At 45.7% G+C, this 18,544-nt stretch overlaps 1 protein-coding gene across 1 annotated transcript in view; it reads left to right on the top strand.

Annotated features, from left to right (window-relative positions):
• dgkzb (diacylglycerol kinase, zeta b) overlaps positions 1–18,544 on the top strand; it is a 92,148-nt gene that overhangs the window by 42,390 nt on the left and 31,214 nt on the right. The window lies entirely within an intron of this gene.

Here is an 18,544-nt window from a genome sequence, read left to right as displayed (position 1 = left end):
CTCCTCAGAGTCCTGGAAGTGTAGAGGTCTCCTCAGAGTCCAGGAGGTGTAGAGGTCTCCTCAGAGTCCAGGAGGTGTAGAGGTCTCCTCAGTCTTGGAGGTGTAGAGGTCTCCTCAGTCCTGGAGGTGTAGAGGTCTCCTCAGAGTCCTGGAGGTGTAGAGGTGTCCTCGGAGTCCTGGAGGTGTAGAGGTCTCCTCGGAGTCCTGGAGGTGTAGAGGTCTCCTCTGAGTCCTGGAGGTGTAGAGGTCTCCTCAGTCCTGGAGGTGAAGAGGTCTCCTCAGTCCTGGAGGTGTAGAGGTCTCCTCGGAGTCCTGGAGGTGTAGAGGTGTCCTTGGAGTCCTGGAGGTGTAGAGGTCTCCTCTGAGTCCTGGAGGTGTAGAGGTCTCCTCAGTCCTGGAGTTGAAGAGGTCTCCTCAGTCCTGGAGGTGTAGAGGTCTCCTTGGAGTCCTGGAGGTGAAGAGGTCTCCTCAGTCCTGGAGGGGTAGAGGTCTCCTCAGAGTCCTGGAGGTGTAGAGGTCTCCTCAGAGTCCTGGAGATGTAGAGGTCTCCTCGGAGTCCTGGAGGTGTAGAGGTCTCCTCAGTCCTGGAGGTGTAGAGGTCTCCTCAGAGTCCCGGAGGTGTAGAGGTCTCCTCGAAGTCCTGCAGGTGTAGAGGTCTCCTCAGAGTCCTGCAGGTGTAGAGGTCTCCTCAGTCCTGGAGGTGTAGAGGTCTCCTCGGAGTCCTGGAGGTGTAGAGGTCTCCTTGGAGTCCTGGAAGTGTAGAGGTTTCCTCGGAGTCCTGGAGGTGTAGAGGTCTCCTCAGAGTCCTGGAGGTGTAGAGTTCTCCTTAGAGACCAGGAGGTGTAGAGGTGTCCTAAGTCCTGGAGGTGTAGAGGTCTCCTCAGTCCTGGAGGTGTAGAGGTCTCCTCAGTCCTGGAGGTGAAGAGGTCTCCTCAGTCCTGGAGGTGTAGAGGTCTCCTCAGAGTCCTGGAGGTGTAGAGGTCTCCTCGGAGTCCTGGAGGTGTAGAGGTCTCCTCTGAGTCCTGGAGGTGTAGAGGTCTCCTCTGAGTCCTGGAGGTGTAGAGGTCTCCTAGGAGTCCAGGAGGTGTAGAGGTCTCCTCAGTCCTGGAGGTGTAGAGTTCTCCTCAGAGTCCTGGAAGTGTAGAGGTCTCCTCAGAGTCCTGGAGGTGTAGAGTTCTCCTCAGAGTCCTGGAAGTGTAGAGGTCTCCTCAGAGTCCAGGAGGTGTAGAGGTCTCCTCAGAGTCCAGGAGGTGTAGAGGTCTCCTCAGTCTTGGAGGTGTAGAGGTCTCCTCAGTCCTGGAGGTGTAGAGGTCTCCTCAGAGTCCTGGAGGTGTAGAGGTCTCCTCGGAGTCCTGGAGGTGTAGAGGTCTCCTCGGAGTCCTGGAGGTGTAGAGGTCTCCTCTGAGTCCTGGAGGTGTAGAGGTCTCCTCAGTCCTGGAGGTGAAGAGGTCTCCTCAGTCCTGGAGGTGTAGAGGTCTCCTCGGAGTCCTGGAGGTGTAGAGGTGTCCTTGGAGTCCTGGAGGTGTAGAGGTCTCCTCTGAGTCCTGGAGGTGTAGAGGTCTCCTCAGTCCTGGAGTTGAAGAGGTCTCCTCAGTCCTGGAGGTGTAGAGGTCTCCTTGGAGTCCTGGAGGTGAAGAGGTCTCCTCAGTCCTGGAGGGGTAGAGGTCTCCTCAGAGTCCTGGAGGTGTAGAGGTCTCCTCAGAGTCCTGGAGATGTAGAGGTCTCCTCGGAGTCCTGGAGGTGTAGAGGTCTCCTCAGTCCTGGAGGTGTAGAGGTCTCCTCAGAGTCCCGGAGGTGTAGAGGTCTCCTCGAAGTCCTGCAGGTGTAGAGGTCTCCTCAGAGTCCTGCAGGTGTAGAGGTCTCCTCAGTCCTGGAGGTGTAGAGGTCTCCTCGGAGTCCTGGAGGTGTAGAGGTCTCCTTGGAGTCCTGGAAGTGTAGAGGTTTCCTCGGAGTCCTGGAGGTGTAGAGGTCTCCTCAGAGTCCTGGAGGTGTAGAGTTCTCCTTAGAGACCAGGAGGTGTAGAGGTGTCCTAAGTCCTGGAGGTGTAGAGGTCTCCTCAGAGTCCTGGAGGTGTAGAGTTCTCCTTAGAGACCAGGAGGTGTAGAGGTGTCCTAAGTCCTGGAGGTGTAGAGGTCTCCTCAGAGTCCTGGAGGTGAAGAGGTCTCCTCAGTCCTGGAGGGGTAGAGGTCTCCTCAGAGTCCTGGAGGTGTAGAGGTCTCCTCAGAGTCCTGGAGGTGTAGAGGTCTCCTCAGTCCTGGAGGTGTAGAGGTCTCCTCAGAGTCCTGGAGGTGTAGAGGTCTCCTCGAAGTCCTGGAGGTGTAGAGGTCTCCTCGGAGTCCTGGAGGTGTAGAGGTCTCCTCGGAGTCCTGGAGGTGTAGAGGTCTCCTTGGAGTCCTGGAAGTGTAGAGGTTTCCTCGGAGTCCTGGAGGTGTAGAGGTCTCCTCAGAGTCCTGGAGGTGTAGAGTTCTCCTTAGAGACCAGGAGGTGTAGAGGTCTCCTCAGTCCTCGAGGTGTAGAGGTCTCCTCAGTCCTGGAGGTGTAGAGGTCTCCTCAGTCCTGGAGGTGTAGAGGTCTCCTCAGTCCTGGAGGTGTAGAGGTCTCCTCAGAGTCCTAGAGATGTAGAGGTCTCCTCAGAGTCCTGGAGGTGTAGAGGTCTCCTCGAAGTCCTGGAGGTGTAGAGGTCTCCTCAGTCCTGGAGGTGTAGAGGTCTCCTCGGAGTCCTGGAGGTGTAGAGGTCTCCTTGGAGTCCTGGAAGTGTAGAGGTTTCCTCGGGGTCCTGGAGGTGTAGAGGTCTCCTCAGAGTCCTGGAGGTGTAGAGGTCTCCTTAGAGACCAGGAGGTGTAGAGGTGTCCTCAGTCCTGGAGGTGTAGAGGTCTCCTCAGTCCTGGAGGTGCAGAGGTCTCCTCTGTCCTGGAGGTCTCCTCAGTCCTGGAGGTGTAGAGGTCTCCTCAGTCCAGGAGGTGTAGAGGTCTCCTCAGTCCTGGAGGTCTCCTCAGTCCTGGAGGTGTAGAGGTCTCCTCAGAGTCCTAGAGATGTAGAGGTCTCCTCAGAGTCCTGGAGGTGTAGAGGTCTCCTCAGAGTCCTGGAGGTGTAGAGGTCTCCTCAGAGTCCTGGAGGTGTAGAGGTCTCCTCGAAGTCCTGCAGGTGTCGAGGTCTCCTCAGTCTTGGAGGTGTAGAGGTCTCCTCAGAGTCCTGGAGGTGTAGAGGTCTCCTCAGTCCTGGAGGTCTCCTCAGTCCTGGAGGTGTAGAGGTCTCCTCAGTCCAGGAGGTGTAGAGGTCTCCTCAGTCCTGGAGGTCTCCTCAGTCCTGGAGGTGTAGAGGTCTCCTCAGAGTCCTAGAGATGTAGAGGTCTCCTCAGAGTCCTGGAGGTGTAGAGGTCTCCTCAGAGTCCTGGAGGTGTAGAGGTCTCCTCAGAGTCCTGGAGATGTAGAGGTCTCCTCTCAGTCTTGGAGGTGTAGAGGTCTCCTCAGAGTCCTGGAGGTGTAGAGGTCTCCTCAGTCTTGGAGGTGTAGAGGTCTCCTCAGAGTCCTGGAGATGTAGAGGTCTCCTCAGTCTTGGAGGTGTAGAGGTCTCCTCAGTCCTGGAGGTCTCCTCAGTCCTGGAGGTGTAGAGGTCTCCTCAGAGTCCTAGAGATGTAGAGGTCTCCTCAGAGTCCTGGAGGTGTAGAGGTCTCCTCAGTCTTGGAGGTGTAGAGGTCTCCTCAGAGTCCTGGAGGTGACTCTGACTCAGACTTATGGATGACCTGTTTAGATTTCAGAGGTCAAAGGTGAAGGTCCCAGGCCCCATGCTCAGCCCTTCCTTCAGTCTTCTTCCTCTGTTCTGTAGTTGCTCATACGTCTGTGTGTTGATGAAGGTGTTTCTGAGGTCTTCCTCGTCTCTCAGAGGCTCTGGTTGTGGATTAGAGACCGTACGGATGTTGTCACTCCACTGCTGTTAGACTCTCATGCTGCTGATATTTTCTCTGCTGACCATAAATGGATCAGTGTTTGTCCAGCAGGTGAATTTTTCTGCTGGTTAGACTGGACAGACTGGTGAACTAGCAGCTGAACTGGTTAGTACTGGTTAGTGACACCAGGTCTTCCCTCATTAGTAGCTGATGCTGATGTTTGCTATCAGGGCTGGTATGGATCTGTAGGATGGTGGACAGGTTTGGGTTTATGGCCCTCCTTTGACTCCGTAGTTGTTGTCCACACATCCAGCCCCTTCAGCAGATGTTTGCTGATCAATGAGTCTTCCTCAGAGGATGAAGAGGTGATGTTTGGTCACATTAACATGCGGCCTGATTGTAGTTTAATCACATCCATGAAGCGCTTCAGCCGCAGCCTTGAAGTGTTAATGAAGAGTATTCTGGGATGTTGGAGAGGCGGCGGCTCCATTCATCTTCAGACGAGCTGCATCACAAAGGGACGGTCCTGGATCAGCTGATGGGTCTGATCCTGGATCAGCTGATGGGTCTGACCGTGAGCAGTGACTCTGTGGGGCTGATCTGTGATCAGATTTACTTTCAGAGAGAGAGAGAGAGAGAGAGGGAGAGAGAGAGAGAGAGAGAGAGAGAGAGGGAGAGAGAGAGAGAGCGAGGGAGAGAGAGAGAGAGAGAGAGGGAGAGAGAGAGAGAGAGAGGGAGAGAGAGAGAGAGAGAGAGAGAGAGAGAGAGAGAGAGAGAGAGAGAGAGAGAGAGAGAGAGAGCGAGCGAGAGAGAGAGAGAGAGAGAGAGAGAGAGAGAGAGAGAGAGAGAGAGAGAGAGAGAGAGAGAGAGAGAGAGAGAGAGAGAGAGAGAGAGAGAGAGAGAGAGAGAGAGAGAGAGAGAGAGATAGAGAGAGAGAGAGAGAGAGAGAGAGAGAGAGAGAGAGAGAGAGAGAGAGAGAGCGAGAGAGAGAGAGTGAGAGAGAGAGAGAGAGAGAGAGAGAGAGAGAGAGAGAGTGAGAGAGAGAGAGAGAGAGAGAGAGGGAGAGAGAGAGAGAGAGAGAGAGGGAGAGAGAGAGAGAGAGAGAGAGGGAGAGAGAGAGAGAGAGAGAGGGAGAGAGAGAGAGAGAGAGAGTAGATCAGCAGCTTATCCTCTCTCTGTCAGTAAGCTCTTCCTCTTCCTTCATCAGGACCGTCTGACGCTCCTCTCAGGTCGTATTAAACCACCTTAAACTCCGTCTGTGCTTCTGTTGTGCTGTTTGGCGTCTTTTTGTCATGTTTGTGTAGTTTTTAATGAGCTGGACCCCCCCGTCTGTCCCGTAGTGACCTCTCCTCTCCTCTCCTCTCCTCTTCCTCGGTTAGATCGGCTGAATGAAGCAGGTTACTCTCGTTCACACACATGTTGACTGTCAGTGTTTGATTCAGGACTTCAGACGTTTTTTTAACCTTTTAAAACTCAGATTCAGTTCATAATCCCAGCTATGGTGGTTATAATCTTTGATTCTTGTCCTGATTCTGCTGATTTCCTTTAACCCCTGTTCCCTCCTTGGGCATTTTTGGCCAATTTTCTCGAGTTTTTTTCAATTTTAAATTTGTGATCATTTTGTCAGTGTTACAGCTTGAGCCATGAATTTTTACAGGAACATTTCTTTCTAGTTAAATTTTTGAAATCCAATGTGTTTTACTCTTAAATGTCATTCAGCATACATCAATATTTTTTCCTACTTTTTTTCATAAACCTCTTTAACAACTTCAGACCTGCTCAAAACTACCAAACATTCAATTATTTTTAAGATTTTAACCCTCTAAATGCTAGTTTGATTATTTGAAATATTTATCTTACTACAAAAAACAGAAAAAGTGAATTATTTTCCATAAAATTAACAGTAGAAAGATGGAGCTTTGGTGCTGATGAGAGTCTTGGATGGGTCAAAGAATAGCAACAAAATTGATTTCATTGTCCTTATATTTTTAATATTTCATAATATAACGGGCAAAAATAGAAAAATTTGGTGCATGGTCCTACAATGAGAAAATGGTTGAATCTGGTGGAATACGGTAAAAATGTTAAATTTCACTAGACTTCTTCACATTGAAATGCTGACATTAAAGAATGCATAATTTTATCCTGCAACAACAGTGAGATTAAAAAACCTGGTTTTAATGGAAGTCAATGGAGGCATTTTAGCCTCCAAGGTGACCAGAGGGTATTTCTCACATTACATAAAAAATATTAATGCAATCAAATCAATTTTGTTCATCTTTGACCCATCCAAGACTCTCATCAACACCAAAGTCTTATCCTTCTACTATTTATTATATGGAAAATAATTCACTTTTTCTGTTTTTTTAATAAAAATTTATATACATTTTAAATAATAAAACTGGCATTTAAAGGGTTAAAATCTTGAAAATTATTCAATGTTTGTTAGATTTGAGCAGGTCTGAAGTTGTTAAAGAGATTTATGAAAAAAATATTGATGTATGCTGATTTAATGGCAGTTTTTCTGTACGTGTACATTTTTTCCTCGAGGGTGTCCAGAGGGTAGTAAACTTGAGGAGGGCACAGGGGTTAAATCAGTTTCTTCTGCAGCACCTGAACCAGAAAACCCAAAAATAAAAACACATCTGTAAACAGAAGGAGCAACAGACACACTAAAAACCAGAAGAAGCCATCGTTCTTATGTCTGGGTTTGTGTTAGAAGTTTGGTGTCATGCTTCAGTAGTGTGCAGTACTTTCTATTTTAACTATATAAACTTTTATTTGTTTAATACTGAGGGATTATTATCACCATTATTATTATTTTAGCTACAATTTTTTTTCTCAAATTCTGACTTTAAAGTATGAATTCTGATTTAAAACTGACTTTTTTATCCTCAGAATTCTGAGGTTTAAGTCCAATTCTGGAAAAACTACAGGACTTTTCTGGAACTTTAAATCAGAATTCCAGTTTCGTCTCAGATTCCTGACGTTTTTCCAAATTAAAATAAAGGAATAATAACAAAAGTAGTCTCCAGATAATGGGGCTGCAATGGTTAGTTGCCATAATCGACGATGTCGACTATAAAAATTAGTCGACAGGGAAATTCAGGTGTGGACTAATAGTACTGTTGTTTTTGATATTGGTAAAATCAAATACCGGCCAGTAAAAACTCATCTGTACTTGCAGTTCACTACTCAAAGAAGAGAGCCAGCCTCACACCAGAACATGCTGACATGTTGGTCCTGCACTACAATTTAAAGAAACTCTAATCTGTTGTTCAGTCACTTGGGCTGCAAGTTTGATTTGTTTACATGAAGCTTTATTTGTTCTTTTGGACTTTGGATGGACTATTTGCTTTATTTACTGTTATGGACATACCACTCACTTTAAAGAAAGCCATCCTTTAGTTATTTGTAACCTGCAAGGCAGGTGAACTGCTACTATTTAAACTGCTACTATTTACGTAAAATGGGGATCCAAAATAGCATGCCAAATAATCGGGATTAGTCAACTAATCAGGAAATTTATTGATCGATTAGACGACATAAAAAATAATCATTAGTTGCAGCCCTACCAGATAAACAGCATCAGCTGCTCTGATGGTCCTCAGTAGTTTTGGGGTTTCTAGCATCTGAATATTTTCCATAAATCATTCTTTATCTCTGTGGATCCATACTTTATATTCAGTTTTACACACGATCATTTTTAACCCTGTTTATCAGTCCGTTTAGAGGTGGTTAGATCTGATCCAGTATCGGTACTGGTCTGGTATTTATGCCGTCTTTAATCAGGAATCGTTCTAACAGGGCTGGTCTAGGTCACTGATCCAGACTCCAGTGGTTTTACTGGGCTGTGAATGCTCTGAACAGGACATGCAGTAGCGCGTCAGTCTGAGAACGGTCTGGTAACCTCAAGGCCCATTAATGCTCAACGTTAAATACGGATCCAGATACGGACGGAGCCTTCTGTCCGTGCTCCGCGTTCATTTCGTCCGTATTTCTGCACGTGTCCATAAAGCTTACAGATACGGGCCAATGTAACAGTACCACCGGAAACCGTGGGGGCAGTGTCTCTGTCACTACCCGATACGTAGCTACGTAGACACGAAGAAGAAATAATGATGGCGGAGCTTTTTGAGGAGAAGTTGTGCGAGTTGGTTAGAAACACTGCCTCCGTTTTTGTCTTTTATGCAGAGGTTCATTATCAACACTTCCTCCACAGTCGCCATGTTTGTTTCTGAGTTTGTTGTTGTCATAAATTTTTGACTCTGGGCTGACCCCCCCACCACCCCACCCCGTGGATGTACGTTAAGGGAGTATAAATGGGCCTTAAGGGCGTATTCACACCAGAGCTGTTTGGTCCACTTTAAATGAACTCTGGTCTGTTTCCGGGATAGTCCAGTTCGTTTGGAGTGGTATGAAAGCTCACACGAACTCTGGTGTGGACCAGACAAGCAGACCCTGGTCTGCTTGAAAACAGGGTCTGGGTCTGCTTCCAAACAAACCCTGGTGCGGTTAGTTTGAGGTGTGAAAGCAAAGCGGACCAACTTGTGAACCAAAGACAGGAAGTGGCATAAAGTGTAATGATATATGGATTTATATGTGATTTGATACACTCAAGTACATGTCGGTACCTCGCTTGGTGTCTGTGTAGCCATGGCAACACGTCAGAGTCCGTGCTTATTTAATTGGCTTGTGTTGGACAGCTCACCGCCTCACTGACTCCTCCCTATGCCCCAGTGCAAGAGCAGAAACCCCAAGACAGTGTAAATTCTGTGTTTTTTCATTGTTCATGTGGAAAAAAGGCCGGTGGAAGGAGCTGGATTTCCCTGCTTCGTCCTCTTCTATGCTGGCTTTTCTTCTTGGTTGCCGTTTGTTTGTGATGACAGCGCCCCTAGTGGGCAGATGTTGTAGGTGTTCAGACGGTTTGATCCGTTTGACAAAGAGCGGTATGAATGCAAACCAAACCAAAGGAAAGTGCAACATTGTTGCAATTTCCGTTCCAAAACGGACCGAGTCTCCCGGACTATCAGGTGGGAACACGACCTACATGTCCTTTCTTTGTCTCTGTGGGGTCGATGTTAAGCTCCGTAATGAGGTGATGGCATCGTCTCCTCTGTAACGTCTGTAATAACAGCAACATGGCATGAGTGTCTCTGATAAGAGCTGCAGCGACTCGTATTACAGCAGATTAAACACCTGTCTGCAGGTGTCTGAACTCAGGACTTCCGTATTTTATTCCATGATGATTCAGAGAAGCTGTGGCGTTTAGCGAGGTCAGAGAAGCAGCTATACTGACAGACTGAAGCCTTGTTTATATGACAACGTTTTGCTTCATTTCCCGTTTTCATGTCCAGAAAGTTCCACGTTCAGGGGGAAATGTTTTAAGAACGACCTCCATTCACACGAGACTGTGGGAAACACCAAAAAGGATGTAGTACACATGCCAGGCCAGTAGATGGTAGTGTGATTTTCGTGCCTGCACCAGATTCTGACTCGACCCAGAAATACGTCTCCTCTGATCCAAGTGATGGTGAAGTAAATCAACACTTTGTTGGAGAAGTACGGTTAAAATCAAAAGAGTGAGGCGCACCAACAGTACACTGGTGTCGGCCATCTTTGTTTTGGGCTTCCCATCCGTGCATGTGTTATAAGCCTACTCATGCATGGATATTTACCGCAGCAGCAGTGCACATGTCCATTTTCAGAAAATGCCAGTTTCCCTGTTTACATGGAGACGGAGGCAGGGGCATTTTGAAAAACTTCCACTCTGGAGTCCGTTTCTGAAAAGTTCCGTTTTCAGGCACCAAAATGCCGTTGCCGTGTAAACAGACAGCCAAAACGCTACAGAACTTTTGCATTTTCACTCAAAAACGTTGACATGTAAACGGGGCGACAGAGGCTGACTGTAATATGGCTGCTGCTAAAGCTAGCTGCTGCTAAGGTAGCTGTTGCTAAAGCTAGCTGCTGCTAAAGGTAGCTGCTGCTAAAGCCAAGATAAATAAATGATAGTGGGTCAGGGTCCAGTCTCTGGTTTATCAGGGTCCATTGTTTGGTTTATCAGGGTCCTTTCTCTGGGTTTATCAGGGTTCAGTTTTGGGTTTATCAAGGTCCTTTCTCTGGGTTTATCAGGGTCCAGTTTTGGGTTTATCAAGGTCCTTTCTCTGGGTTTATCAGGGTCCAGTTTTGGGTTTATCAAGGTCCTTTCTCTGGGTTTATCAGGGTCCAGTGTCTGGGTTTATCAGGGTCCTTTGTTTGGTTTATCAGGGTCCTTTCTCTGGGTTTATCAGGGTCCAGTTTTGGGTTTATCAGGGTCCTTTCTCTGGGTTTATCAGGGTCCAGTTTTGGGTTTATCAGGGTCCTTTCTCTGGGTTTATCAGGGTCCAGTTTTGGGTTTATCAGGGTCCTTTCTCTGGGTTTATCAGGGTCCAGTGTCTGGGTTTATCAGGGTCCAGTCTCTGGGCCCAGATAATTCTCTTGGAGGTCTGCATTCCTCTATGTGCTGGTTCAGTCATTTTGATTCCTCTTATAGTGTCTAAATGAAGATGTGTGCCTGTTTAGATCTGGTTTTTATCCTCATTAGCTTTTTCAGATACTTAAATGTCACCAGGAACTGGCATTAAAATGTCTCATCGGTAGCCTTTGGGTGGAGATTTGTAGCCAATAGTGTACATTCCCATCGTTGTAGACCAGTCTGGTGTGGGTTTAATGCAGACGTGGCTTTCCTGGATGCTGTGGTGGTCTTGTGCAGGTTTTAAACAGGCTGCGAGTCTAAATGAGACCCTGACGGACTAGCTGAGGGTAGCAGACCTAAACTGGCGGTTTTGAACTTAAACTCAGGTGTAGAAGTTTCCTGAATGAATCAGCTGAGAGCTCTTATTGGTGACGTTTACCTGATCAGACGTCTCCTCATGGACCTTTTCCCCGTCCCGTTGTTTCTGGTGTTTACTCTCCAGCAGTATAAATCAGTAAACAGCCCGCTGACCCAGCCTTAATGAAAATGTCATTAGTGGAGGGTCACAGGAGGTTTCCCACAGACTCACAGTTTGATCCGGATCCATCACCGCCTTTAGTTCCAGATCCCACTGAGTGTGCTTTAAACGGATCTATTAAACGTAACGTGGAGTCGGCCCTCAGACGGGTCAGAGCCGTTAATGTGTAAAATGAATAATGAGATCAGCGCTGGCTCAGTCCACTCTGTTTGTGGTCCACTATAGAATCAGGCTTTTCATAATGAGATGGCTTAGCCACCAGGCTCTGGGGTTAGCATCATGCTAGCGTCCATGCTAATGGTTTCCATCACTTCATTTAAAGCATACAGCAGGGGTCATCAACTACATTTGTACCTGAACAGGCCGAACTTTCAAAAAACGGAAGACATTTTTATAAAAGTCTAATTTACGTATTTTCGTATGTATATTTTTATTTTCTTTGAAATGTACAATTTTTTGTCCCCATCAGTGAGATCATTCCCTATATCGCAGTCAGCCACAAGGGGGCGACTGAGATATTTGACCTGAATATTTCTGTGGCTGTTATGTTTTCTATCACTTGGTTTGATGCTAAGAGAAAACAGCAGTTTAAAAATCAGATGTTCAAAAATCACCTGAAAAATACCAATTTTCAGTTTTCATTCCCATAATTTTCTTTGTATTCTTTATTCCAATTTCACTGTTTTTACTTATTCCTATTAAAATATTTTTATTCCCATTTTTCCATTTCTAATATTTTTTCCATTTTTATATTTTTATTGTTTACTCCCAGTTTAATGTTTATACTCTTTAATTCATGTTCATTTATATATTCTCTTTTTTCATCTTTATTAGAAAATGTTTTTGTGCCTTATTTTTTTGCCTTTTCCCATTTTAATGTTTTTATTTTTTACTCAAATGTTTATGTTTTTATTCTTTGTTCATATTTAAATGTTTTCATTCTTGATTCCCATTTTATTATAACATTTCTTTATTCCCAATTTTACAATTTTATTTTTTTCCCCATTTTTATATTTTTATTCCCATGACCATGTTTTTATTTTTTCCCAATTTCATATTTTATCTTTATTCCTTTTTCTATTTTTATTGTTCATTCCCATTTTTATCAAGAATGGACTAATAGACGAATAGTTGTTTTAATAGCTGTATGGAGTTTATTCAGAAAATTAAATATAAATAAAATAAAAATAGAATTTTTCCTCAGCACATATTTTGAATTTAATCATGTTCTGGGGGCTGGATGGGAAGATATGGGGGGCCTGATGTGGCCCCTGGGCCACCAGTTGATGACTACTGGCGAACAGAGTTATCAGTCATTAATACAGATTTACTAGGGACGGGCATTTTCACTCATTTAACAGGACAGTAGGGAGAGAGAAACCATCCCGCTGCTCTCTCCTCATCTGTTCCTCTCGTTGCGATGTTCGCCACCAGCTCGCTGAAGTCACGTCTTCTCCTTCCTCTAAACTAATCAGAGTGTTTCCTGTCTCTGTCTTCATGAGCAGGACTTCAGAATGTCCACCTTTAATTTGACCTTTGACCTGTACAGGTGCAGTCTTTTAGGGGAAAAATAAAAATCTTTCAATAACCTGACTGCATTAATATGCACACCTTTAAACTAATACTTTTATTCCAGCACTCAGCCTTTTAGTTTGGAGTCTATCAGCATGCCACATCCTGACATGGCAATATTTACCCACACTTCTTTGCAAAAACGCTCAAATCTGTGAGATTGTGAGGTACAGGCCTCTTCAGACCACCCCACAGATTGCCTATCAGGTCTGGACTCTGGCCGGGCCTTTCCAGAACTTTAATCTTGTTCTGGTGGAGCCGTTCTTTTGTTGATTTGGATGTTTGCTCTGGGTCGTTGTTGAAGTTCCTCTTCATCTTCAGCTTTCTAGCAGAAGCCTGGAGGTTTTAACCCAACATTGACTGGTACTTGGAGCTGTTCAGAACTCCCTCCAGCTTGACTAAGGCTAAGGAAAAGCACCCCCACAGCATGATGCTGCCACACCGTGCCTCTCAGTGGGGATGGTGTTCTGAAAAGTTCTACTGTGTTTTTATCAGACCGTAACACATTTCTCACGTTTTTGGGAGAGTTCAAATGTGTTTTGGCAAAATTGAGCTAGACTTGGATGTTTTTGTTCGTAAGAAAAGACTTCTGTCTCCCACTCTACCACTGAGCTCAGACACATGAAGAATACTGGAGGCTGCTGTCCCTGTACACCACTGATCATCAACTGGTGGCCCGGGGGCCAAATCAGGCCCCCCATTCCTACCCAGCCCCCAAAAGATGGTTAAATTCAGAAAAGGAGGAAAAGAAGATGTTGTGGTTTTAAGAGTATCCTCTGGCCTTAACTGTCTGCAGCTGTTAAATCAATCTAACAAACAACTGGTATTGAAATATTTTTAGAATGACTGAACATTTGATCTGATTTTATGGTGACAGAAGCTCTGCAAAAACAACCAGATAAAGTGGTGAAAAGGGTTAGAGAGTAGCGAAAACAGGTGGACAGTGGCAAAATTAGTTGTGGGGTGGCACAAAGGGACAAAAGTGGCAGAAAAAGTGGTGAAAAGAGGTTAAAATGTGGCAAAAAAGGTAAAACAGGGAAAAAAAAGAGCAAAAGGTATCAAAAATGGTGCAAACAGACATGAAAATGGGTTAAAGTGGCAAAAATGGATAAAAGTGGCAAAAAGGGGAAAAACATGCTGGAAAAAAGGTTTAAAAGGGGTTAAAATTGGCAAAAATTGGGATAAAGAGGCAAAAAGTATCAATAAAGGGTTAAAGTGTCAAAAATGAGTTAATATTGGTGTTAAATCACAATTCAGAGGGCCCATTCTCTGTGAATTTCAGGGGCCGGGACAACTCTGCTGTCAGGTCTGTCTCCTTGTGTCCTGCTGCGTTAGAGATAAGAGGGATCCATCTCACTGGTACTGACTCAAAGTGTTCTGCAGTTTGAGAGAAAATACTAAAACTACTACAAAAATATTTCAGACCAGAATATTTATTTAATTTTTGTGTGTTTGAAAGTCCGGCCCCCAGAGTTCTGCTGAGACTAAATCTGGCCCCTGTGCAGATGTTCTTGATGGCCCCTGGTCTAGACAAAATCTGGTCCCTGTGCAGATGTTCTTGATGGCCCCTGGTCTAGACTAAATCGGGTCCCTGTGCAGATGTTCTTGATGGCCCCTGGTCTAGACTAAATCTGGTCCCTGGTCAGATGTTCTTGATGGCCCCTGGTGTACACAGACAGAAACCCCTGTGATGCTGCTGTGGGCCTCTGGGCATCCTCTCTGACCAGTCGGCCATATTTCCTCCCCTTAATGATGATATATAAATTACATCTTTAATTCCTGCCTAAACCTGTCCTCATGTCCGTGGTCTCCCAGGTTTTTAACCCTCAGGTCCTTCTTTAAAACATCCCTCTCTCCCTCTTAAAGCCGTTTTAGGATGCTGGATATATTTAGAAAGATTAAACAAGAAAGAAAAAACTTTAATTCTTAATTTTTGGTCTGTAACTCCAGTCCTCATCATGTTTAGCAGATGTGAATTCATTTTCATCATTTTCATTTCTCACCAGGCTCCAGCCAGAGGAAACAGCCAGAGTAGTGTTAGTGTAAATAATGAATTCCACTGGCCTACAGTCACTGATAGATCCTATCTGTTCAAACAAGGTCATTAATTCCCACAATGCCTCTCTGCAAACATTGAAAATGGTGAAATTTGGCAGCATTTTTTTGGTGCAAATATTTTTCCCCCTGAATGACTGAATTACAGAGGAATGAACAGGATTTCTTATTTCTTACTGCAGTGGCAGTAGAATGAAAATCAGTGGTTTTAATGTAGTCAATGAGGCCTAAAAGGCCTCCAGGAGGGAGAGTGGGAGTTTTTGTCTACACAGTGGAATATTCTGTCAACACAGTGCGGATGATGAAATTTAAAAAATCATTAAAAAATGAACATCTTTGTCAAATCTCATCATCTTAGCATGAAAACTGCTAAAGTAAGCAAAAATACAATAAAAGAGGCCTAAAAGGCTCCAGGAGGGTCTGAGGGTTAAAACCCTCTGTGATCCTGTAACCACCTGACTGAAGAACCTGTAGACACGCTGGTCGGGTTTCAGGTGTTGAAACGTCCAATCAGACGGTAATCTGAGCCTCTGCTCTCACAGGTACGGTTACAGGTGAGTGAAAGTGAGGAGGTTCTATAAATAGATCTCTGTAGGTCACTAATCTGATAATCAGACAACAACAGTTACCTGCTCTCGTGGTCAGGTGGTTTAGGAGGCTGTGGAGGACAGTGATGTAGAAATATAGACCTGACTATGGTGAGAGGAGTCTGGAGGACTTATTTTAGTGAATCACAGAGACAGACGTCCGTCTCTCTGCAGCCGTTAAAGACGGCGTTCACATGAACATAGAGAGTGGCGTCTGTCGTCACTGACTAATTACTGGTGTCATGTCTGTGTTTGTGAAACCAGCAGGTAGCCTTGGCCTTTATTATTGTCTCTTCCTGTCGTCGTGCTGCTCCCCTCCATGTAGACCCCCCCCCCCACATGTTTAATAATTCATGTTTGTCTGAGTGAAAACAGCCACAGGTGATTATTATAAACACGTCTGAATAAACACCAGCTTTATTTCTGTCTATTCTATTAGTATCTTTGTTCAACTCTTATTTCCTACACTATACAGTGAGGTTGGTTTGGGTGTTTGCCCCACTACAACCTCATTTTCAAAAAAGTTGGGACACCATGTAAAATTTGGATGAAAACATAAGTCAGTGACTGTCAGATGTCATAAACCCATGTTTGATTCACAGACTTTTGCTTTTGTTTACATTTTACAAGGCGTCCCAGCTTTTTTGGGACTGTGGTTGTAATAACAAAGTTCAGTATCTAGTTCTCATGCTGGGTTTAGTTTGGTTCTAGAGCCTCTCTAAATCTAAAACATAGACTCTGTACCGTCATGGTCCCGTAGCCCCTCCCCATCCTCAGTATCGGCGTTTGGTCCTCGTCCCTTCGGTCTAACTTCTTTTTGCGCTCTACAGCCGGAGAGGAGCTCTTCCAAACTCCGCCCCCTCTCTCCGTCCATCATGGACACTTTTTTCCGCCGCCACTTTAAGAGGAAGGACGCCGCTCTGCCGGTGGACTCTGAGGGTAAAACCATCCAGCGTCGCCCCAGTGTTGCCATCCCGACCAGCAAAGCTCGCCGGCGGTCGAGCGTCGGTCTTCCCTCATCCACCCTGACCCAGAGACGGCGTTCCAGCGTCCAGCTACCAGGAGGCGTTGCGAGCGCAGGAGGGGGACGTCTGGCGAAGTCATCCAGAGACAAACGGTGGGCGGGACATACCCGCCGGCGCTCCAGCACCACCACGCCCAGTGTCAACCCGAGGTTCGCCGTGTGCAGGAAGAAGGTGGGGAAGCTGCGGACCATCGACACCCACCTGCTGGGGCCGTCCATGCTGCTCGCCAGTCTGATCCAGATGGCCGAGGAGGAGGAAGAGGAGGAGGGCATGGGGGCAGACCTACCTGCCGGAGAACAGCAGGTAGAGGTGAGGGGCGGAGTCAACAACAGGAGGAGGATGTTTTCACGCTCCAGTAGCCTCCACTCAGACGGAGACGAGGACAGCAGTGACTATTCCACCGCCAACAACAGCCAATCAGAGGACAGCGCTCTCTCTGAGTCAGATCAGGAGGACCGGGAGGCTGCCTCCTGCTCTCCTGATCAGAGATACTCCGGCGCCGCCCTCCAGGTGGTCAGGAAGGCTCCCCAGCCTCCATCCACGTCCCGACCTTTGATCCGGGCCCCTCGCTGTCTACGGAGGAACTCGTCTCAGGTGTGTTTAGGCGACTCGACCCCTCACGGGCGCCGCCGAGCGTCCAGCCAGAGGAAGAGGAGGAGGATCTCCACCATCTCTAAAGCTGGGAGCCCCTGGCCCGGGAGGGGCCCCCCACTGCCCTGCCGAAGGAGCTCAGTGTACTACCTCAACCACCCAGCCTTCTACAGGGGCCCCGGGGCCCTCAGCCCTCTGGGAGCCCACGGCTATGACGCACACCTGGAAAGCTGGAGCGGCTTCCTGCTGTATGTAGGCGACAGCGGTCAAAGTGACAGAAGGGATGAAGAACGAGAGCTAAGACCAGAGCTGAGTCAGATCTAAGATCAGATCTTAGACCAGAGCATAGACCAGAGCATAGACCAGAGATGAGACCAGATCTAAGACCAGATCTTAGACCAGAGCATAGACCAGAGATTAGACCAGATCTAAGAACAGATCTTAGACCAGAGCATAGACCAGAGATTAGACCAGAGATTAGACCAGAGATTAGACCAGAGCATAGACCAGAGCATAGACCAGAGATTAGACCAGATCTAAGAACAGATCTTAGACCAGAGCATAGACCAGAGATTAGACCAGAGCATAGACCAGAGATTAGACCAGATCTAAGAACAGATCTTAGACCAGAGCATAGACCAGAGATTAGACCAGAGCATAGACCAGAGATTAGACCAGAGCATAGACCAGAGATTAGACCAGATCTAAGAACAGATCTTAGACCAGAGCATAGACCAGATCTTAGACCAGAGATGAGACCAGAGCATAGACCAGAGCATAGACCAGGGATGAGACCAGAGCATAGACCAGATCTAAGACCAGATCTTAGACCAGAGCATAGACCAGAGCATAGACCAGAGATTAGACCAGAGCTGAGACCAGAGCATAGACCAGATCTAAGACCAGATCTTAGACCAGATCTTAGACCAGAGCATAGACCAGAGATCAGATCAGAGTTTAGACCAGATCTTAGACAAGAGCTTAGACCAGAGATTAGACCAGAGCTGAGACCAGATCTTAGACTAGAGTTTAGACCAGAGCTCAGACCAGAGAAAAAAAAATGTCAAAACTTTAGATCAAAACTCAAACTGTGTTACAAAAAACAAACAAACAAACAAACAAACAAACAAAAACAACAACAACAACAACAACAAAAAAAGAAAACAAAAAAGAAAAAAAAGAAATCCTAATTATGAGATTAAAAATTGTAATTTTGAGATTAGGAATCAAAATTTTGTAATAAAAAAATTTACATTCTTATAAAAATGAAAACCTGAGCTAAAAATGAGATTTAAAGGCACACTTTAAGATGAAGAATCAAATTTTGAGAGTAATAGTAAAAATTACGAGATAAAAAGTCTTATAATAAAGTTTAAACAATGAAATTATGGGATTAAAGGTCGATTTAGATTTAAAGTTTAAATTTTAGAAAACATTAAAATTCTGAGATTAAAAACCAAATTCTGATGAAATCAAAATCAGGGGTTTCAGTTAAAATCAAAAGATAAAAAATGAATTCTGACATAAGAAGATCTTGATAAAAGTTTTATATTTCTTTTATCTTCAGTAAGGACTCTTTCTCTTTATTATGAAGTTTTTTGGCAGAAGTGGGCTTCCGTACTGTTATGACATGTCCGCTCAAAATGAACAGGAAGAAGAATTTAATTGCCGTTTTCTGCTGAACTTTAAGCAGACTTTTATTTTTTAGATTATCCTTCTGACTTCCTGTTTGAGCCCAGCTGTGCCATGCTAACCAGCTAGCAGGCTAGCTAGCCCTGACGTGGTGTGTTTCAGCAGGTCTGGCTGTTCCTGTAGGATGTTGGCTTTGTGTTAGAG

This window comes from Cheilinus undulatus, linkage group 9 (assembly GCF_018320785.1).
Source record: "Cheilinus undulatus linkage group 9, ASM1832078v1, whole genome shotgun sequence".
Lineage (NCBI taxonomy): Eukaryota > Metazoa > Chordata > Actinopteri > Labriformes > Labridae > Cheilinus > Cheilinus undulatus.
This window is presented reverse-complemented; position numbering and strand designations above follow the sequence as displayed.